Source organism: Chenopodium album, chromosome 4, assembly GCF_948465745.1.
Source record: "Chenopodium album chromosome 4, dcCheAlbu1.1, whole genome shotgun sequence".
In the NCBI taxonomy this organism is placed as follows: Eukaryota; Viridiplantae; Streptophyta; class Magnoliopsida; order Caryophyllales; family Amaranthaceae; genus Chenopodium; species Chenopodium album.
The window spans coordinates 79,081,805-79,097,077 of record NC_137837.1 but is presented as its reverse complement, the minus strand read 5'-3'; the positions used below and the strand labels follow the sequence as shown (position 1 = coordinate 79,097,077).

General features: G+C 35.8%; 1 non-coding gene across 1 annotated transcript; it reads left to right on the top strand.

The window, feature by feature from the left end:
• Positions 1–11,402: 11,402 nt before the first annotated feature.
• Positions 11,403–11,491, top strand: LOC145629597 (small nucleolar RNA SNORD96 family). Its single transcript, XR_014111761.1, has one exon. It is a non-coding gene; the product is annotated as a small nucleolar RNA SNORD96 family (small nucleolar RNA).
• The last annotated feature ends 3,782 nt before the right edge of the window (positions 11,492–15,273 follow it).

Below are 15,273 nucleotides of genomic sequence, written 5' to 3'. Positions count from 1 at the left end.
ATCTCTAATCCCCCACCCTCAATTTTCTCTCTCCTCCCTTCTTCCATGACTTACAGTGGAAAACCATCAAACCCAAAGCCTAAAAAGACCATTTCAGAAACACAAATGACACACACAATAGGACAAATCAATAATTTGATACATACATCTCAAAAAAAGAATAAAAAAATAAAATAAAAAAAAAAAATAAAAAAAAATCATCCCAAAAACACCTCATATGGCTAATCCACCTTTGGTTGCGATTACCACCATCCACCTCCTATCACCACCATTAAAACCACTACGGCACTACTCACTACCCCACCAAAATTACCAAACCACCCTTCCACCTTAAATGCAAAATCAATCATGGCTTCTTGTACTCCCACAGTCCTACTGCTTTCACTACTTCTACTCGTAGTAAACTAGCACAAACTCCTCATTTCTTAAAATCTCCATCATTTTCAGAATCAAAACCCAGAAAATTGACAAATTTAGGAGAGAGAAAATTGGATCACAGTAGAATTAAAAGGACTTCTGAATATGGAATTAAAATTACCTCGGTTGATGAAACTTTTAGGGTTGTAATGTAAAGAGAGGCTTCAACGGCAGAGGATCGAAGGTGGTGGTGGAGAAAGAGGTTGAGCGGTGAAAGGAAGAGATGTTCTTCCTTACTGATAGATATTACATTAACGATAATATTTGTCGCAGATTAGGATAATTTTGTATATATTTTGTTATACCTCGTATCCTTATCATAATAGGATTACGACTCTTGTAAACCTCTATATATATTAATCAATGGTACACACTCCAGGCTGAGGAGTTTTCCCGAAATCTAACATGGTATCAGAGCGTGCAGGTATGCACAATAATCCAACAAACGGAACCCCTTCCGTCTTTCGAGACAGCTCGTTCTCGTCTCCTTTTGGAAGAAACAAGGCGCTCCAATGACCAAGGCACCCAAGCTTCATCGTTTGTGGCTCAACAAACCGCTGGTAACAATGCCACACAACCACCGCCGCCCAGCCACTCACAGCAGCAGCAGCGGACCGGTGGCGGTGGCGCCGCCGGCAGGGGTACCGGCCGAGGACGTGGCCGTGGTGGCAGCAACAACAAAGGAAAGGGGAGGGGTCGAGGTCGTGATAGCAATCAACAGCAGCAACAATCAAACCCACCCCAACAAAATCAATGGGCCACACCACCTAATCAGGCCCAACAGCAGCAACCACAACATTGGGTTCCAACTGCACCCTTTTCCTTAACCTCAACAAGCATGACCCATTGCTGCACCCTCCAGGCCTACTTATGCACCACCATACCCACAACAGGCTTATCAAGCCCAATACCAATATCCGGCTTACCAACAGCCTCCGGCTTATGGAGCACCAATGACTCCTACGGAATTGGGTAGTTCTTTGGCCACCATGAGCCTTCCACAAGACAACTCTTGGTACGTGGATTCGGGTGCGACATCTCATATGACCAATAATTCAGGTACTCTCATGCCCCTATTTAATTTGAGCACAAATAATCATATTTTAGTTGGTAATGGTCATCGTATTCCAGTCACAGGTTATGGTCACACTATTTTACCTTTAACCAAACCACCCCTTTCCCTTCGTGATGTCTTATTAGCACCTCAAATTGTTAAAAACCTTATCTTTGTTCGAAAATTCACTTCTGATAATTCTGTCTCTATAGAATTTGATCCCTTTGGTTTTTCTGTGAAGGATCTTCGTACGGGGGAGGTAATAACGAGATGCAATAGTTCGGGGGACCTTTATCCTGTCACCGCCACTCCTTCTACATGCCTTGCCACATCTCTCACTACGGCTTCCTCGCACATTTGGCATGATTGTTTGGGGCACCCGGGAAATCCAACTTTCAGTCTTCTTAGGTCTAGGAACTTAATTTCTTGTAATAAAGAGCATGACTCTATTTTTTGTGTTTCGTATCAATTAGGAAAGCATGTTCGTTTGCCTTTTCATACTTCTAATAGTATTACTTCTACCGCTTTTGAGATTATTCATGCTGATTTGTGGACATCTCCTATTCGTAGTAATAATGGTCATAAGTATTATTTGGTTTTATTGGATGATTTTACTCACTTTGTGTGGACCATTCCGTTAAAATTCAAATCACAGGTTTATCAGTCTATTTTGAATTTTAGAGCCTATGTTTTAACTCAATTTGAACGACCAATAAAATCATTCCAAAGTGATCATGGAAGAGAATTTGATAATGACCCATTTAAACTGTTTTGTGTCACCAATGGCTTAGTTTTCCGATTCTCTTGTCCACACACATCCTCTCAGAATGGAAAGGCCGAACGCATGATTCGGACCTTGAATAATACTTCTCGTACTCTTCTTGTCCATGCTTCAATTTCTCCCTTATATTGGGTAGAATCTCTAGAAACGGCAACGTACCTTCTTAATATTATGCCTACCAAAACTCTAGCTAATGACACACTCGCTTTTGCCTTGTTCCGCAAAGCACCCTCTTATGACCACTTAAGAGTTTTTGGTTGTCTATGCTTTACTAATCTTTCGGCCACAACCCCACACAAACTAGCTCCAAGATCCATTCCTTGTGTCTTCTTGGGTTATCCCACAAATCATCGAGGATATCGGTGTCTAGACCTCTCTACAAACAAAGTTATTATTTCCCGACATGTAACATTTGATAAGTCGACATTTCCGTTCCGCAATTTAAACCAATTTCGGAATTCTGATTATGTGTTCCTTGAGAATACATACCCAAGCCCCCTTTTATCTCCCTTGTGGCAGCAGCCCAATAACCATACCCAACCCCTTTTTACACAGCCCAGTCCACACACCTCTACTCCCCTTACAACACCCACTCAAGTTGTGGACCAGGCCACACCGCAGGACACCTGCGGCCCACATTCTCCATCCGCAGCCCACCTGCAATCCCCTTTGCCCAATTCTTCTCCTTCCCCTTCTCACGCCACACACCAAATCACCATAAGCCGACCCTCTTCACCACAAGTCCGCTTGCTTTACACACCCCCACCTATGCGTGGCGCCTTACCAATTCGACCCACTAACCCTTCCTCCTCCTTCTCCTCGTGTGACTCGTAGTCAACACGATATTTTTAAACCAAATCCCAAATATCACCAAACTAATATGACCATCACCTCACATAAATCACCGATTCCTAAAACATATAAACATGCACTTAATGACCCTAACTGGAATGCGGCGATGCAAGATGAATATGATGCTCTTATTAAAACTGGGACTTGGGAATTGGTACCTAGGCCTAAGGGGGTGAATATTGTTAATTGTATGTGGTTATTTAAACACAAATACAAGTCTAATGGTGACCTTGAAAGGCACAAAGCTCGTCTTGTTTGTGATGGCAGGTCGCAGGAAGTTGGTGTGGACTGTGATGAGACTTTTTGTCCAGTAGTTAAGCCGGCCACTATTCGTACTATTCTCAGATTAGCATTGGCTAAGAAGTGGTCGATTCATCAATTAGATGTAAAAAAATGCCTTCTTACATGGTGATTTGCAGGAAACTGTTTATATGCATCAACCTCCGGGTTTTGTTGACCGGAATACACCGTCATATGTTTGTCGACTTTGTAAGGCTTTATATGGGTTGAAACAAGCTCCTCGAGCTTGGTACCAGCGCTTTGCGAATTTTTTGGTCAGATTGGGTTTTGACATTGCTAAAAGTGACAACTCTCTTTTTACTTTCCGGCTGGGTGATGATATGGCATATTTGCTTCTATATGTTGATGATATTATTTTAGCTACATCATCTGACAGGTTGCGTACAGGGATCATCTCTCAGTTACAAACTGAGTTTTCTATGTCCGACTTGGGGCCTATGAGTTATTTTTTAGGGATTGCAGTGACCCGTACTCCCTCTTATTTGCTACTTTCACAAGAAAAGTATGCACAAGAGATTTTAGAGCGTGCAGGTATGGCCTCTTGTAAACCTGCAGCTACTTTAGTTGACACTAAGTCCAAACTAAGTGCAGATGCAGGACCACCTTTTCGGGATCCTACTTTGTATCGCAGTTTAGCAGGTGCTCTTCAGTATCTCACTTTCACTAGGCCAGATATTGCCTATGCGGTACAACAGGTGTGTCTTTTTATGCATGATCCTCGGGAACCTCATTATGAGGCACTGAAACGCATTCTGCGTTATGTTCAGGGTACTATTGATCATGGTTTACATTTATATCCAACCACTTCTCATCGCTTGATTACTTACACTGACACTGACTGGGGAGGTTGTCCCGACACCCGTCGTTCCATATCGGGTTATTGCTGTTTTCTTGGGGACAACCTCGTTTCCTGGTCATTTAAGCGTCAACATACTTTATCTAAATCGAGTGCAGAAGCGGAATATCGAGGCGTCGCAAATGTTGTCTCTGAGGCATGTTGGCTTCGTAATCTTTTACTGGAGTTATATTGCCCTCTTCGACAGGCTACTATTGTTTATTGTGATAATGTCAGTGCTATCTACCTTTTTGGCAACCCGGTCCAACACCAACGCACCAAGCATGTAGAGATGGATATTCATTTTGTTCGAGAGAAGGTTGCTTTGGGACAGGTACGGGTTCTCCATGTTCCATCTAGATATCAGTTTGCGGACATTTTCACAAAAGGCTTGTCACGAGAATTATTTTTGGAGTTTAGATCTAGTCTTAGCGTACGACCTCCTCCCGCTACGACTGCAGGGGTGTGATAGATATTATATTAACGATAATATTTGTCGCAGATTATTATAATTTTGTATATATTTTGTTATACCTCGTATCCTTATCATAATAGGATTACGACTCTTGTAAACCACTATATATATTAATCAATGGTACACACTCCAGGGTGAGGAGTTTTCCCAAAATCTAACACTTACATTTGTTTTTCTAATTAGAAAACTTATGGAAGAATAAGCAATTTTTTTGGTTTAATAAATGATTTATTGGTATTTTTAATTTATTGGGTTTTCTTATTGAATTATAAGAACGGGGAATAAGAATAAGGAATGAATTGAATTAATTGTTTTTTTCCTTTTTTTATTTAAAAAACTAATAGAGTTTTTAATTTTGAAGAAAAAAAAACTGTTTATAATTTTTTTAATTAATTTATAACCCTTATAAAAGCCCCAACCACCCTTACTATTCCCAATTTACTGTTCCTTATGAACAGGAAATTGACGCTACTGCCCTTCCCTTACCTTAGCACCAAAATTACGCCCTTGCCCTTAGCCCCCTTCACTGATTGCCCAGATTGCCAGGGTAGTTTGGTCTTTTTGTTTTCGCATCCCAGCTGTTCTTTGTAATGGTGCCATTGGACTTTCCTATCCTGCTTTATTCCATATTTCCATCTTCCATCTCTCCCCTCGATTGAAGCGCACATTCTGAATCCTCCATTGGAGCTCCTTCTTAGCTCTCTTTCTTCCTTTGAAGCAGCTTTTGAGGTACGCTCATAATTTATTTAATTTAATCTACCCCCATTGCCATCCCCTTTCCCTCTTTCCATGGCTGACGCTAGGGTTTTTCAGTTCATTGAAGCAGTTTCCGAGCTTTCCCTCAGCCATTGAAGTGTTTGCTCAATTAAGTCGTAATTTTTTCCCCTTTTTTTTGTTGTTTCAATTTCACCCTTCTTTTCATCTCAAATTCCCAGAAAAAGTAGAGGATTTTTTTTTAAAAAAAAAAAAGAAAAAAATTTTGGTTCGAATTTATATTGCGGGAGAAAAAGGGGGAGTAAGAATGTTGGAATTGAGAGATTACACTTGCTTCCCACCTTTTGTTGTTGTTGTTTATGCTACCCTTGCTTATGTTGTTGCGGCTATTTCTGCAATTGCGTTTTTTCAGGTAATTTCTGTTCTTAATTTTTATTAAATTATAAAAAAGTACTTTGTATTAATTAATTGTTTTGTATAATTTGTTATTTTGTGTGATTTTTGTTTTTGGGTGCTTGTTGTTTTTGTGAAATGTGGTTGTTTATTGTTTTAGTTGGGTGATTTGATGGATTTTTTTACTTTTTGAATGTGGGTTGGTTTAGCTTGAGCTTTTATAAGGGGAATGAGGCGGTAGTACTTTTGGCTTTTTGAGCTTTTATTTGCAATCATACTTACTGGACCTTGTGTTGTTAATAATGGGAAAATTAGTGATGAATGGTGTTTGAATTTGATTGATATTTTCGAGATTTTGAGTGCAGCATTATGAGAGTTAGTTTAGGGAAGTAGAAGAAATAGCAAGTGTTTGGTGAAAGATTCCTTTTGTGTTTTGAGGAAATATAAGATTTGTTCTTTCTTTAAAGATTGTAATATCATATTGATCCTTAGCTTCCTTTGGGACTGAAGCCAATGTGATTGAGGAAAAGAATGCATTGGAACATATGAAGTGAATTCCAGATTGTGTGTTTGTATTACTTGTTCATTTAGGTTTGAATTTCTTTGAGCATTGGTGAGGACCCATTAATGGCCTGTAATGGTAAAATTATCAGAATTTGGGGTTTAGATTGTCAGTTTTGTCTAGAATGCATTGGCACATATGAACTAAATTCGACTCTCAAATCCCTCGTCTTAACTCATGAAGTTGAATGGTTACCAAAAATAGATTGCTGGGAATGCAATCCTTTTAGAAACATTGGACATATACTGATATACGTTGTACCTGCATTGTTGTTGTTTCCAAATATCTAAGCTATCAGATGTCGGGAAAGCTCATGGAAGCAATTGTGTAGAGAGCTCTGAATTTTCTGATAAAATAGAGAATGAATTATTATTCTTAATTTGTTGATTGCTGGGTATTTCTAATGTTGAAAGAAATAGATTGGTAGCAGCAAATGCTTAAGCTTCTCACTTAATGTTTTTCATTTTGTGATGACTTCAGAACATCGTTGGTGAGGAAGCAGGCAAAACTGTCATACAAGAATACTTGAGACGAAGGGGCTACTCACCATCACCTGAAGCAGTTCGTGCTTCTGCTTCCAAATTACAGGCGTATGTCAAGCCAAGTGCTGATGAAGGCTTGACCTAGCCAAGAAGCCATCCAGGGTACAGAAAGAGGCTTCAGCTTCTAATAACCAAAATAGTAAGGTAAAAATTCAGAAAGAGTTTTTTTTTTCTATTACGATATATTCTTTGTTTTCATTTCCTCTTGCAATCAAAGGCATGAAGGATAATCACATATTTTGTCAAGCTTCACTTTGAATTTTGGACTTAGACACCTTACTGCATATTGTTAAACTCCTTACTGTTAGTGAGAACAATAATTTAACTTATAGCTCATTTTGAGGATGATACTAAAATTGATGTTATTCTTTTCCAGGTTATTGCCTTACTCACTCAGCTTGGAGATGAATAATGGTCTGGTGATCATTTCAATTTCAAGGACCAGCAGGTCATATTTTACTCACTACGGGTCCCCTTGCACCAATATTTTGGTATCTCCTCAGTGCAGCACGAGTGTATTCAACGAGCTATTTTGGGTATGGACGTCATTTGCCAAAATACTATTTATCGTTCATGTATATTTGTTAGTGTAGACAATTTTCATTTTGTAAAGGTGGAGTATTGAACAAACAGTTATATATTTGGTGAAAGTATAAAAGGTCATACTAATAATCTTATTGGTTTTGTAAAGTGAAGAGAATTTATATGAATTTTGGAACCTAATTTGATTATTGAGTCAATTTAGGGTCTTCTTTTACTGTAATTGAAGACCCACAAACCTCCGTTTGTTTCCCCTTTTTTTCTTCTCACTTTGGCTTCCATTTTTTCTGATTTGATTGGCAAAATTGCTCCCATTGTTGCCGACACCTCTATCGTGTACTGCCACAACCTCTCAAGTTTCAGTTTCCTCTAACGGCTTGATGAGGTAATTTGATTCAACTCTCATCTCCTTTTCTTTCCTAATTTAGAATAATGATGTTGAATGAATAGTGGGTTTTATGAATTGGTTTTGGTTTTATTTCTTATGGTGCGCTCCTCATGACGTGGTATGAATATTTCCATGAATATGTGTGTTTTACACACTCTGTTTCTACTGTTAATTGTGACCGATTGAATTTTTATGGTCTATGAGTAAGATTCATATGTGCTTATGCCTTGCTTATGAATGGTGTAATGGTAACTACTAAAATGATTAAAAGCATGTTGTTAAAAGGTTGTGCATAGAGTTGAACCAAGCAAAGTGTAATTGCTTAATTAAACTGAGATTTCACTTAATGTTGTCGATTAAGTTTACAATTTTTGCCTTTTCAATGGAGAAAGTTGTGTTGGTCACTTGGTCCTCGGTTGAATAAGGAAGGAGTAATTTTTGGTTTATTTTCACAGAATTTTAGAACGGGTTGATGTTAATTAGGTTTTCAATCAATGCCCTAGAATTTGGACTGGAAATTTACAATCAAACTGAGATCTTTGAAGTAATTTAGTCATCGATTTTGATTTTTTTTTATTTTTTTTGATTTTTTTTTTTGGTTTCGCTTCACTGGTTCTGATTATGAAAAGAATGTCATTGGGTAATATAAACTCAAGCCTGTTAAATAATGTGTGAAACAGGGTTGAGGGGTGAAATTACCAATAGTTCTTGCTGACAACTAACTCTCTATTTTCAAGTTGCTGAGAAAAACAATGATGTGCAATTGCCAACATATATTGAGAGGTGAGTTCTTAAATAAAAAGTAATCTTTATGTGGTTTTCCCCTATTTAGCTGTTTGATTTTGACTGTTCACTTTTAAAGTGCATATCAGATAAATTTTTGTTATCATTGTTAAATAATTGGTTGAGTGTTAATACCTGATTTAAAAGTATTGATTCTTTATCAAATCTTGCGATCATGGCATATGGGTATGGATATGGGTGAGATTTTCTGTATTTTTTGCAATTAAATTGATTATTTTGTTTTATTTTTGTTTAATTAATTGGAATTTGGTATAATTTGATTTCATAATTATTGTTGTTATATTGACATTAATATCTTAAATTTTTGGAAAATAGCAGCTAAATTCTTGATTATCTCTTTATATGAATTGTTTATAGCTCTATTGAATCTAGATTTTGTTGGATTATAGCTCAATGTGAAAAAAGCCCACATTTTTTGTTAGTTTGGGGAAGAATTACATTCAATTAGAATTGTATTTGAGCCCTCATTGATGTGGTATTGTTGATTTAAAAAAGCAGGTTCACGCAAGGGAGCCCATACTTGATCTTCAAAATGTGAAATATCAGCTTGTGGATCCTTACTTTCTTAGGGCTTAATTGTTTGTATTTAACATGAAGAGGTAGCTTTGATTATTTTGGAACCTAATGTATTTGTTTTTGGTTAATGTTGGTTATGTTAAATCTATAATTTCTTATAAAAGTCCATAGCACATTTACTGTAGCACAAGATGAACTCCCAAATTTACTGTTCATTAGGAACAGGGAAATACCGCCCCTACCCTTTGCCTCCTTTCCTGAATCACCAAAATTTCAGGGGTAGGATTGTCATTTTGTATGAAGACTCTTCTGCCCCCTTTCCCTTTCTTTTTCCTTCCTTTCCCTGATTTTACTGTCTTCCTTTCATTTTCTTCACCTTTGAGTTGCTTTTACGTGCGTACCCTGAATACTCCATTGAAGCGTCTTCTTAGCTCTCTCTCCTTCTCCTTTGTGATGAATTAGAATCGTTTAAAGTAATAAAATTCATGTGAGATTTTTGAGAATTGGGGTAATTGATTTTTCAATTGACTTGGCAGCAACTTTAGGGTTTAGTTTTGCTGCAATTGGTAATTGCTTTTCTCTTTTCTCTTTTTTGAAATTCTCCCCAAAATTGTTTGAATAAAATGTTGAGTTCTCGATTGAAGCGAGTTTTGATATATTTCTCTTCCTTTTTAACAGCTTATGTGCAGAAGATGTTTTCTCTTGTGATCATCGAATATCAATTTCACAATCTAGGGACTCCTGAAGAAAATCAAAAACTCCATTCGGTGGTGCAAGAGAAGGAGAACCTGGAAAGCGGCATCATCATCAGTTCGTCTCACGCCGCCGTCAACATGTCCACCGCTGATGATGATGCCGCTGTCCAGGTTCTCCTCTTCCTCTTTATTGTTTGCTCATATTTATCAATTTGCTTTTGGATAACTCGTAATTGAGTGTTTTCAGAAACCCTAAAGTTCAACTTGCTAGATACATATTTTCATGAGAAATGTGACAAAACTGTTACAAATTGGAAAATTACCAAACATTTGTGCACAAACAATTCTGGAAATCTTAGACAATGAGGTTAATTGCTACTTTTTGTAATTTTTTTGTTTTTTAGCGAGAAACTTGAAATCAATTAATTTGGTTTGTCATGCAACAACACTTTCCCTTCATCTCCATTGAAGCGGCTTCTAATTTCTATCTATAATCCATTGAAACAACTTTCTGAGTTAAGGATGTTTTCTTTGTGTAATAATCGGATATCAATTTCACAATGTAGGATTTTTCAAAATATTTTTCGACTTTAATTGATTGTATATGAAGATTGAATTTTTTTTTTCAATTATAGTTTGTTAATGGATCGGAGCACAGAACAATTTTTTCGTTCTTTATTGATTGCTATTATTTTCGGTATTTTGCTATAACCTAACTCTTGATCTGGATTCTGGGTTCCCCTAATTTTGTGAACCCTTTTGTCAGATTTGAAGTTTTTTTTGCTTCTGATTGTTGGGGATTCCAAGCTGAGGGTGTTGTTGCGTCCATTAAAATTTTGTTTCAGCAGAATTTCTGATATTGGGTGTACAGGATAATAACTTTCTGGATTTTGGGTGTTGAAGATCAAATTTATTTGATTGATGTTGACATGGAGGGATCCCGAGCAACCTGCAGATTATTACTTTGAAGTCGGACATGAAATTACAGATGCTCCAAAAATCAAGTTTAGGATTAAGGTTTGTTGGGTTTTTTTATTTCTTTTATTTTTTTTTTGGCTTTATTTTCAGTTGTTAGTAATTGAAATTGCTAATTGAATGTTGATTTCTTTCAATGAACATTGCTTTGTGCTGAAAATACATGATTTTGCCAATTGCAATGGTTGCATAAAATGATAGAATTATGGGTGTTTGGGGAAAATGTTGAATGCTTCTTGTTGATGTGCTTGGTTTATGAGCCGGTTTTCGGCTTTAAATTTGTATTGCTGGAGATATGATGATTGAATGGGTAGGATCTTGGATCTTATGTGTATAAACGATAGAGTCAGACAGCTAACATTATGTCCGTATCCACCTGAACTTTGATAGACTTGAACGAGGTTTTTGAACAAAACTTTATAGCCAACAGATGCATTTCAATTAAATGCAATAGGCATCCTTAATCCTTTGAACATGATTAGTGTTTGTGGACTGCTATCTTTATGGGCTGTTTGGCATTGTTGAATATGATTTCATATTTTAATTTTTTAAAATTAAATAGCCAATGATGAAATTAGTTAAAAACACTATCTTTCAGGACTGATTAGCCCAAAGGCTTTGTTGAAAAAATCTGCAATTCCGAGGCTTTTTTAATTATTCAATTTGTTAAAGTTTTGATTTTTGTTCTTCATTTTAATAATATTTGATATTATTGTATTGCCCTTTTATCCTGTGATGGCAAGAAATATACTTTTGAGTTGGATGTTAACCAATTATGCTTGTTTTGGACATATTGGTATTTCCCTTGCTGATGAGCTGTATTATCTTCTTTTGACAATGCTTTGCCCAGATGTATCAAGATGGCAGTAGTTCATGATAATGCTGAAGGTATACTCTTTTTATTTTTTTTTACAATATCTTATATTCTCATGGTATTTTAAGTTGTTGGTATTCTTTGTGACAAGAATCAGCTTGCCTATATTGTTTATTTCTTCACTGCATTAGGACTCTTTGCTTTTGTATAAACCAAAATAGTGTAATTATCACGTATTTATCTGTTACAAACTAAATATCAATTTGGGTTTTATTGAAGTCTCTAGAATTTGACTACTTAGGAATAGTTTATACTTAATCCTTGTGGTGCCTTATTAGGTGAAAGATGTTTTTTTAGTTTTATGCTAATATGCAGCATTGAAAGATTAATATCAGGTTCATATTTGTTTATGCACCACTACTCCTATGTTATCCTATTATCTTGTTTGTGCTAGAACTTCAAATCACTGTGGATTGTGAGTGAACATCGTTTGTATCTTCAAAAATCTATGTTGATTTGTCTTAAATAGGAATCTCTTTGATGCACTAATTTAATTATCTTTTATGATAGAAAATTGAACTTTAATTAAAATTGTCTATCTTCTAATAACAATATAGTTGTAATAAAGGAAAATGATTGGTAAATATATACATTCATTCATTACAATGGCATTAAGAAGGACCTTAGTGAGCTTTTAAGTTCCCATTGGAAATTGGAGGGTTATTTTTATTAAGGAAGATCAAGGCAGAGCACAGTTCTATTACAATGCGAACTCGAGTTCGCCATTGCAGAGGGAGAGCAAAGGGAATATCCGTCAAGGTTGATATTTGATATTTTTCTTCTTGCATGTTTCATTCTCTATTTTTCTATTTCTAACCTGTTATATTCTATTGTTCTTCACTGTTATAGCAAACTAATCAATTAGATTCTCATATGGCCAGTGACATGCATGCTGCATTGAACTTGGATGATGGATTATTGGATATGATTTGTTGAGACGGCTATCACTTTGAGTCAGAATATCCCAAAACAGAACCATTGCATATATGGCTATCCCAATTGATCTCGACAATAGTTGCATGATAATTAGCATTTACCACTATGAGTTGTATTCTTTGGTGTCGTTGATTTAAGGTTATTAACCTGACAGACAAGCTGCTTCGTCTGAAGTAGAAATTCATGGAGGAGGATCAATCTGAATGACTAAACCACTTAACAGATATATGCAGTGAGGGTCACCTAGCATGAACACGAATCTGGTCTGAGTGTGAGGATCACCTAGCATCAGTCATTGGATGCACACAGGAAGATCTGACCTTTTTCAAGAGCAATGTTAGCCATTCTCCCCTTGGCGAGCTCTGTCAAGGCATGACTTCTCTATCTTGGTAATTATTTAATAATATACTCAAGCTGGACGAATCCTCTTTTGCCTTTGCTATTACTTGATTGATCTCTTGATTTGAATGAGATGTTAGTTTTTTATATTTAGCTACATTGGAACCTTAGGTGCATTGTTCTAAATATAGGTTCTGATTGTCTGTTTTATCTCTGGTGGTCAATTAATATTATTAGAGTTCTCATCTAAGTGACTATTAAGCCTTAAGAATATGAGCATGTGATAGTGTGATACTGCAAATTCCTTTATCTTCTACCATTGAACGTGGTTTTTAGATTATCCTAAATAAGTGAAAATGATTTTATTTCGTATATTTTCAGGTTTGGCTACTATTTGATCAGTTGAAATCAAATATTCTCATGATAATCACTCATCTGTGCACTTTGTATATTTCCTCTTTAAAATTGTAAATATTTTGTTCAATTACAGTTGTTTTGTATACAATCGGATAGAGAGTGGCTACAATAATGCTGGACAAAGTAGGAGCTGAACTGATGGCTGTCGGATATGGATTACATGCAGTAAACACTCTCAAATCCTCTCTAAATGCCGAAGGATGCTGCACAACATCTCCCTAGCCTACTAGAAGGAGCAGCAAGTATAACTCCAACTCTAAGCCGGAACTTCCTTCCATTTGACTTTATTCTGATGCACTGTCATGTAATACACTTCATTGAATTATACTGATTATCCAATGTATTCAGAGTAGTTAATAAGTTCCTTATTTCCTACAATATACTGTTTTGTGACTACAGATGACAGATGGGTTAGCTATGAAGCAACGAAAGAGATTCGAAAATTGGAATCAGGAACAAGTGTATTGTTGCTCTAACAGAACACACAATGTCGTAAGATAGACAAATATACAGGTTGTTGTTCTCAAGATCAAGTGCTTGTGTGATTGAAAATGTGTATAGGTGGATCCAAGTGTCTGGAAGAGTCAAAAGACTAACTTTTGTTTGTGGTGATGATATAACCAGGCTTTGGGGTATAATAAAATAGAGAGAAAAAGGTAATACCTTACTAACCTTAATGTTCTTATAATTATTAACTGGTTCACAAGTTTTAGATTCTAGAGCTTTTTCTTACTTCAGCTAATATGTTTATGTGCGTGGATGCTTCAATCCGAAACTTGCTTTCGTTTGGGAGTTTTGAACACAATATTTTACTTCCTTATGGAAATGAATAAGGACCATCAATCTGGATATCTAGCTGTAGTAAAAGCTAACAACATATCTTAATTGTGTTTTTTTTTTATTTTTTTATTTTTTTATTTTTTTTTTGGGAAGGCTCATATCTTAATTGTTCAGTGATAACTTAGTGGTTATTGAAGTATATCTTAAGCCATTCTTAAGGTGAATAGTTGGAGTTTTCTAATTTATATTGTGGCTACATAAAATTGCCTCTTTGCAATATTTCAAGTTTTTCTACTTGCATTCTTCTGTCGATTTAATTGAGCAACCACGAGGTGTCAATGGCAGAAAGTTGGTTATTTATTTGGAGATTGATTGGGTCTGGTCTGATTGTATTGAGTAGTAGAAATTTTGTAAATTTCAATTTGAAAATTTGAGGAAAAATTGTAAATAACATGTGCCATAATGTAAACAACTTTTATAATTTTTCGATTTTTCCTTGGCTGTTCAATTTAATACATTCTTATTTTTTTACAAAAATTATTATGTAAGTTGTTAAAAATCAACCCTTTTTCTCATTTGTTAAACATTTAAATAAAATTCTTAATATTAGAAGATATTTTTGTTTATAAAATGAGGAAAGTTTGAAAAAAAAAAAAAAACATATATAGACAATCAATCAGTTTTAAGTTTCAACAAATTACTCATGTTATAATTAACAAGGAGCCTTAAAGATCATTGTTTACTTAGCATTGTCATCAACTTAATGAGGTTAAGTAATAGTTGTTAAGTAAATAATTACAAGCTAAGTATTTAGCGGTGTTACAATATGCAAAATTGTAAAATATAAGTACAAAAAGTACTTAATGAGGGAAGGGAAAAATCAAATTGAAAAAATAGTTTTTGAAATTTGTAAAACATTAAGAAAATGGAGGAGAAGGTAAAGGAGAAGGAAAGTAATGAAACAAGTGAAAATGAGGTAAGGTGAGGTCAAAAGACGACAACACTAATAAGAATCTATAGTAGGATCATGCTAGATTTGTACATTAATGTTTTTATGAGAAAGAGAGAGTACAACCTGTAATAA